The 8,457-nt window shown below is 42.5% G+C and overlaps 1 protein-coding gene across 1 annotated transcript in view; it reads right to left on the reverse strand.

Annotated features, from left to right (window-relative positions):
* camta2 (calmodulin binding transcription activator 2) overlaps positions 1 to 1,577 on the reverse strand; it is a 38,610-nt gene extending 37,033 nt beyond the window's left edge. Inside the window, exon 1 of the mRNA XM_039608779.1 lies at positions 1,445 to 1,577. The gene's annotated coding sequence lies outside the window, so the exon portion shown is untranslated. The remainder of the gene's footprint in view (positions 1 to 1,444) is intronic.
* Between the last annotated feature and the right edge of the window lie 6,880 nt (positions 1,578 to 8,457).

Consider the following 8,457-nt stretch of genomic DNA (forward strand, 5'->3'; position numbering starts at 1 on the left):
AATACTCAAATAAAGTACAGATATCTGAAAATTCTACTTAAGAACAGTAACAAAGTAATGGTACTCATTCCCACTTCTGCATCTACTAATCGTCTCAATTAGCAGGTTAAGAGATAACTCATGTGCATGTCAAGCTTTGGTATAAAGGAAGCACCCACCAAAGGTTCAGTCTTTGCAAGCAGAGAGGAAAGAGGAAGCGAATATCAATTTCGTGCAGAAATGCTAACAAGTTTTTTCAGCTTAAGATCACCTGACATGGAACGCAAGACTATGGAAATGTGTTCTGTGGTAAGATGAGTGCACATTTCAGCTTGTTTTGGGGGAAACTGGACCTCATATACATTGCAAAGACGAGAAAAAACCCCTGATCCAGATTGTTACCAAAGAAAGGTGCAAAAACAAACCTTTGTGATAAATGGGCGTGCATCAGTGTCCATGTGATGGGGGATTTGTGAAGGCACCATTGATGCAGAGGCTTACACAAGAACTTTGGAGGAACATATGCTCTTTTCCTAGCAACTCCATGTGTATTTCAACAGGCCTCATTATGCACAAATTACAACAGGCTGGCTTCACAGACATAAAGTCTGTAAAAAAAAAACAGGGGATATGACCCAATGGTAAACTTGCATGTCCCAACCTTTTTGGAATGTGTTGCAGGCATCAGTGTTTAAATGTGTTTCTTGAAATATTTTGTTTACCCCTTTGCCCGTTAACTAAATGTTTAAATGCTGTACCAAATCGCAGATTTTAGTGTTTATTGCAGTTTTAGAAATAGTCCCAAGTTTTCTGGAAATGGGTTTTGTATAATATAAATAGAATCAGTGTCATATACAGGACCTTTGGCCATGTTGCTTTAACGACCACACAAACATTAGGTTTGTAATTGACTGTACTGGAAAATGACCAAAACCCAGTCAATTAGAGACGAGCTGTGAGTCAAGCCAAGTAAGTACCAATGAAAAAGGGACATTAGTGTTAAAAAACAAAAAAACCAAAAGATCTCAGGATATGACTTTAATATGCATATTTAATAATTTGTAAGACTGCTTTTCTTGCATTTACGCAATCTCTAAAATGAGAAATATCCTATCTCAGAGCGATGCTGATAAAACCCCAATGAACTGGCAGCAGGCCGTGGGCATACAAGATTACCCATGCCTGCCCACGGCCTCTTACTGAGTGCAGCTCCAGACTGAAACAATCCAGTTCCTCTCTAGGAGACTGGTTCCAGAGCCCAAGCCATGCTTAGAAGTGGACACCTCATGCAACAGGTCAGGCTCCTTCCACATCAGAGAGGTAACATTCCATCTCAATTCCATCTTAATATTTTCTGAGCTGCAGGCAGAGTTCAGAAGTCTGAACCTTAGACTGAAACAGACCTATGCTGTGGGCAAAGCTATAGGATTTACAAGAGGAAGGTGAATAAAGCTCTGACTCTTACATCACCCAACTGCGCCAAAGCAGGAAACAGGAAGTTCTTCATCCTTGGAAAAGAGAGACGCACAGACGATCAGACTGAGTTCAGACCAAACTAGCAGCTTCCTCTGAGTGAGTCCAGCTAAAGGAGAGAAAAGTGGAAAACTCCAACACTGCTGCTTCAAGCTGCTGACGCTCCACACACTGAATGTGAGTTTGAGCAAAAACACGACTCAAAGGAAGTTTCAGTGAAGGTCGTAGAGGAGGGAGGGGAGCCAGGACTGACTGTACTTCCTGTCTGCTGTTTTTCAGTTTCACTCACAGACTCAATGGCTTCCAGATCAGAGGAGGATCTCTGCTGTCAGGTATGTCTTCAGTATTCCTATTGTTCTTTCATGTAGCTACAGATTCTGTAAAGACTGCATTGAAGAGACGGTGGTGTCAGAGAAATGAGTACGCATGTGAGTAAATTTTAAACTTGGCTTAAAAGACCTACTCACAAGTTAATATTAAATAAAGATAACTTGAGAAAATGAAAATTGCAGTGAAATGATACATTTCTAAAAATTCTGCACAAGTTTTGCAAATAACAAAGTTATATGGTACTATTTACCTAAACATGCAGCCAAGGCCTCAGGCGTTTTTTTATATAACCGTTTAAAACTATTTACAGAACAATCAGGTGCATCAAATAAAAACGCACACAAATGATTTGTGCCACTCCAAAAGAATAGTTTCTGTCCACTATAAGACAGAGGAGAATGCCACAGGCCTAAACCCTGCAGGTCTGACTGCAGGAGGTGCATCAGTCCTGTTTGCCATGTGGGAACAGCGTTTACACTGGAATCTACCTTTGGTGGCCTTTTTGGAGCAAATGTGACATCCACTATTTCATTCAGCAGTATAACTGACACACAAAACAAAACAATGACTACACAACACACTAAACGTCACTAATGTCTCACATATGAAAACTCTCTCTTTCTTTCACTCGCCCACTTTCTCTCGCTGGTGTCACTCCTAAATCTTTCCCCTCTTCCTAAATAACAAAATGCCAGATGTTGCTATATCATTTTTTGATTGATTGACATAGTACACTTTACGAGGGAATTGATATAGTTTTTTTCTTTTTCTTTTTTCACTCACAAGCGGAGAGTGTTTGCTAGCGCTGTCCGTAGAAAACACTGTTTTTACTGTTTCTTCCCGCTGTAAACACCAGTTTTGTTCAGAAAAAACATTGTGTGTATTTTTTAACATACCTCTGGTTTTACATGCCCTATCGACACAATTTAAAATCTGGTATATGGCTTGAAGTCCACACTTTTGATCCAAGTTGAAATGAAGACTCTGTGTTGCTGTATCTTGTTGCTCTGTCATCTTAAATCAGTGATGTGATTTTGACGCTGCTCTACACCTGGTAGAGCAGCCACACTGATCATTTTGTTACAGATTCAAGCACTGAAAGAACAGTTTTTCAACTCTCAGTAATGCTGCAGTGATCATTTGACTTGGGACCTGCAGTGGAGTTTGGGCCCAGACATGGCTAATGACGTCAGACTTACAGACCGGACTGAATTAGACTGAGGCTAACCCCACCTTTCACTAATAAGGACTACTGTAGACTGCCATTTCTGTAACTTTGTGGAACTTAAAAAGCTGCAGAGGATCGTTACCGGATGGGATAACGACAGATGGACTCTAAATAGTCACTCTGGCCCTTTCTCAATTCTCAAGTACGCGAGTCCGTACAGACTTGCAGAGAACTCGAGCACGGACTCGCGATTTGTACAATTGGAACACCAGCGTACTTGATGATGTCACAGATCCGGAGTTTTTACTGCCATCCCCTCTTAATTTAACTGTGATTAATATGGTATGAAGCTTGACTCTAATCTCAGCCAAACAGATTTACTCAGGAAAAATTGAAAACACTGAAATAAACCTGTCATGATATGCTATGTGCAGGCAGTTGAAGAGGACCCAAAACGCTGGACTCAGAGGCAAAACATGAACTTAAAACTCTGCTTTATTGCAGCCTTAGAAGTCTGGTATGATCTTGAAAATGGCCATCAATGACAGGTTCGCTGTGTAGCACGCAGGTTAGGACCCAAACACAGGACTCAAAAAGCTATACGTAAATCTCAAAAAACAGCTTTACTGCTGAATGAAAGAAAAAACACATATACACTCCAATTTGTTCATGTGGAGAGTCCTCTTCACAATAATCACTCTAATAGAATATTATTGTTGGGTCTGCGCTTCCACAGGCCCCGCTGGTTTAGACTTATTCCCGTTAACGAAGCAAGATGAACAGGTTAACCGGTTTTTCACATGCTAGCAAGGGAAGTATCTCAGCCCTTCTGCCCTCGGTCTCAGACCACTTCGAAGAAAGAGCTTCCCCCGCAGCCTTTTATTCTGTGACACAAACAAGAAAACAGAACCCTCACATAGGATGTGCCTATAATAAAACACTGCATATCTGGCTCAATTGTGGTTTGGTTTATGTGTCCCAGGCTCATAGAAAACAGGTCTAGCCTGGATCTGGCATCATGCTGGCACTTCTGGCTGCCTGGTGTCATGGCAGAGTGTATGTCAACCAGATGTGGGCCAGGTCTGGCAATGATGGCGCTATTTATGTTCCCATTTCCCTATTTTAGTTAGAAGATCCAAATGCCATGTTGCAATACTATACTGCTATGGTAGCCAATGTTTCAAATGCAGGTTTGAAAGGTTTGTGAGTGTACACTTTATCCAAAACTTAGTGGTGGTTTTCTCATGTTTACCACCAGGTGGCTGTAGCTCAGGAGGTACAGCAGGTCACCTACTGATCGGAAGGTTAGTGGTTTGATCCCTGCATCCTCCAGTCTGCATGTCAAGATTGTGAATGTGTATGAGCGTAGTTATGAAGCCCTCAGTTTAGAGAAAGTGTGTGACTGGGTGAATGTGGCATGTTGTGTAGAGCACTTTGAGTAATCAGGGAGACTAGAAGCGCTATATAGGAATCAGTCCATTCACTGTGCGAACAGAGTTTTGTCATGTTACTTTTGCACTGTTTTACATGTTCTGGCACATGTTGTTATTACATGGCTTGATTAAGGTACACATTAGGCTGACATCTCAGGCGCCAGAGCTGAAACTGCTCTGTTCATGTGTGGGCCACATCTGGCAAACCAGATCTGGGCCACCAAAGGGCCGTCATTCTTTGCGGTATGTGGGCCACGTGTAAGCACATTGTGTGGGCCAGATCGGGGCCACACAAATTTTGCTATGTGGGTATATTATGAGTCATTTTTTTTCTAATCGTAAAAATGTCTTGTGTGAAGTTCAGGACATCATTACCAGTGCTGAAAAGAAACCTAGGGTTGACTTAGGAGCTTGGAAAGAAAAGCATCTGGACTTCAAATATAAAGTTTCTTAAAGATGTTTCACCTCTTATCAACATCCGTGAAGCTTCTTCAACTACGATGACCTGGATGACTGAAAATCTTCAAAGACACTAGGCTTGCACTTATTTGCTTCAATCAGTGACGAATAGTAAGATGTTCTGGCTTTGCGGAGGGCTTTCTTATAATTTAGCAAACTATTTCTCCAGGCTAAATGATGATCCTCTAAATTTGTGACACGCCATTTCCTCTCCAGCTTACGAGTTATCTGCTTTAGGCTACGTGTTTGAAAATTATACCACGGAGTCAGGTACTTCTGATTTGAGACCTTAGCACTTTCAGAAAGACATCTACTGTGATAAAGTCTGCTCTCCCCTGCTGTGTAATCAATTATTGTAAATGTAAATGTTATCAGGAAATGATCAGACAGCAGAGGGTTTTCAGGAAACACTGTTAAATGTTCAGTTTCCATGTCATATGTTAAAACAAGATCTAGAGTGTGATTAGTCAAAGTCAAGTCAAAGTCAGTTTTATTGTAAAAGACCATATGCACAGTCATACACAGAAATTTGAAACTGCAATGCTCCCATAGCCCTCAGTGTACACTAAAACATTATGAAGGTAAAAAGATAAAAATAAAATAGGAGTCTTATGTGCAACACAATACAATACTATATCATTTTATAAACAGCAGTGTCCAACACAATCATAGTGATTGTGGGCAAGTCCGTGTGCAAGTTGGGTTGGGACAGTCAGTGAAAAGGCAATGGTGGTGGTTTAGAGGAGGTGGGGGGTTCAGAGGGAAGAGGTGAATGCAGGTCTGGAGTTCATGTGTGAGAGAGCAGGGAGTGAATTCAGCATCCTGACAGCCTGATAAACGAAGCTGTCTCTCAGTCTGCTGGTTGTAGCCCACAGGCTCGCAGAGTCCCCCTCCGTGAGTCTTACTCCTTTCGGCGAGAGCTCTGTCTGCTCAAAAGCATGCTAGCCGGTCGAGTTGAATGGTGCTGTGGTGAATGTTATTGTTAAGCCAGGTTTCCACAAAGATGAAGAGCCACAGCACTCCCTCACAGACCTCAAAGTGGACTCAAGTAAGCCTGTTGTCCAGGGAGCACATGTTGGACAAAACGATGATTGGAATAGCGGATTTGTGTGGAATAGCCGTTAGCCTACTCCAGATGCCTCTGCACTAACCCCTCTTCTGTCTCCTCTCGCACCACCTGAGATGTTTCCACTGTGGGCGAGATTTAGTAGCGGGGGTAGCTGATGGTAGATGCTTCCAAAGCAGTCCGGAGTTCCTCAGTGTGATTTGTAGCTCTTCCATGATTGAAAAGCTGGTGGATTTGCTTCTCTTGATTTAGAGAAGGAGATCCCGACTGTATGAGCGTTATCAAAAACAAGAAAAAGAGCAAAACAAATACAGGAACACTGTTTGTCGGGACAGGGAGCAGCTGCTGCGTGTGTCCGTACCGCCATTTTGAATCATAGATGGTAAATAAAAGTGGTGGGTGGGTTTTCTCTCTTTTGAGAGAAGCCAGTTGACTCGAATAACAGAGTGTCGTGTTGAGGCTGTGCGCATCCCAATAAACACCCACAGTAATCATTTCATAATTATTTCTGAGCTGCGTACTAAATCAGACAAAAAAGTCTGAGAAATCAGACAGAAACTATGTAAGACCCAGGTGCACGATAGATAATCACAAATAAGACTGTTTTGTTTTTTTGTTGTTTTTCTTAGTTTTGCAGCTACGGTGGATAAGGCTGAGCATCTGGCTTTCAAATGAATTAAAAGTCTGTCTTCATTTTTGGTTGATTAATAAGCTTGTGCTGAAGACTGCTCCCTGAATTTACGTTAACTCTCCAAATTTCCCTTAATGTCACCTGCTCTGGCCCCTGGAAAACAATTAGCTATGGTTGCTGGTGTCTCTAGCTTCACGTCTCAGTAGAGAATCATTAATTTTGAGATTTTGATCCCCAGCGGGTGTTTCGCAGAGTGGGGAAAAATGGTTAGACAAATGAACGGGTTGGTAGTGTACTGGATCTTCTGTTTAGGACTATTCTTCCTGCTCACCATCATCCAGCTGTTTTCCCAGCTGCTCGGGACAAGCTGCCAAGCAGGTATTACCCTCGGCTGCATTGGCTACAGCAGCCTGGCTACCCATGGGTTTTTCGTGGGTTCGAAGCAGAGTTTCCAATTTAGTCATTCTGGTCTCCAGAGTTGCAAATAGGCAGCATTTATTACAAGCATTGTTATCACTAAAGAAGGCTGAGGAGTCACTAAATATCTGACACATTGAGCAGGAAAGTGTGTGAGGGACAGGTGAAGAGGCCATGCTGCTAGTGACTTGGCTACGAGCTAAGCTAGGGAATCCCTAAGGACACAGTGAGTTAATCCTGTGACTATAATTAACAAGTGAATCAACAGAGAGTGTGCTTTGGACAAAGCACATGAAGATTACACTATGAAATAAGATGTTATCTAGATGTTTTTAATTAAATTGCTATGCAGATTACTTTTTGCTAAATCATATAGTTAGGGCTTGATCAGGTGACTCTGAATCCTCCTTTAGCTATGCTGCACTAAGTGTAGGCTGCTGGGGAATTGCTACTTTGGTCACCTTTCTCACAGTGTATGAACACACCTTTCTGTGTTTATACATTTCTCTGCACCGAATCATTTCTTCTTATTAATCTCTGGCGGTCTTTCACAGTTGCCTTTTATCCTGTCTTCCTCCCTTCACCCCAACAGGTCGTCGCAGATGGCCGCCCTTCTCTGAGCCTCTTGTTGCTGGAGCTTTCTTCCTGTTAAAAGGGAGTCAAAGTGCATTTGCTCATATGTGGTCATATGACTGTTGGGTTTTTCTCTGTTGTTTTATTGCAGGATCTACCTTGTAATGTAAGGTACACCCTACAGTGTATCTGAATAAAGTAATTCAGCAAAAAAACAAAAAACAAAAAGTGGAAAAAATAATTTACTCATATTACTATGTGTTCCTTGTTCTTACAGGAGAGAGATCAGAGAGCTTCAGAGGCTCTCTGCAGTCTGCACTCTGAGAAACTCAAACTCTTCTGTCTGGACCATCAGCAGCCAGTGTGTCTTGTCTGCTATGTCTCAGAAAAACACACCAATCACAGATTCAGACCCATCGATGAAGCTGCACAACAACACAAGAAGGAACTTCATGAAACTCTGGAGCCCTTAAAGGAAAAGTTACAATTTTTCAAAGAAGCTAAAATGAAGTTTGGTCAAACAGCAGAACACATTAAGGTCCAGGCCCGACACACAGAGAGGCAGATTAAGGAGCAGTTTAAGAAACTTCACCAGTTTCTAGCAGAGGAAGAGGAGGACAGGCTGGCTGCACTGAGGGAGGAAGAGGAGCAGAAGAGTGGGATGATGAAGGAGAAGATGGAGGCTCTGAGCAGAGAGATAGCAGCTCTTTCAGACACAGTCAGAGCCACAGAGGAGGAGCTGAGAGCTGAAGACCTCTCATTCCTGCACAACTACAAGGCTGCAGTGGAAAGAGTCCAGCGCTGCCCCCTGCTGGATGATCCACAGCTGCCCTCAGGAGCTCTGATAGACCAGGCCAAACACCTGGGCAACCTGACCTTCAACATCTGGAAGAACATGAAGTACATGGTCTCCTACACGCCTGTCATT

This window comes from Oreochromis aureus, linkage group 3, assembly GCF_013358895.1.
Source record: "Oreochromis aureus strain Israel breed Guangdong linkage group 3, ZZ_aureus, whole genome shotgun sequence".
NCBI lineage: Eukaryota > Metazoa > Chordata > Actinopteri > Cichliformes > Cichlidae > Oreochromis > Oreochromis aureus.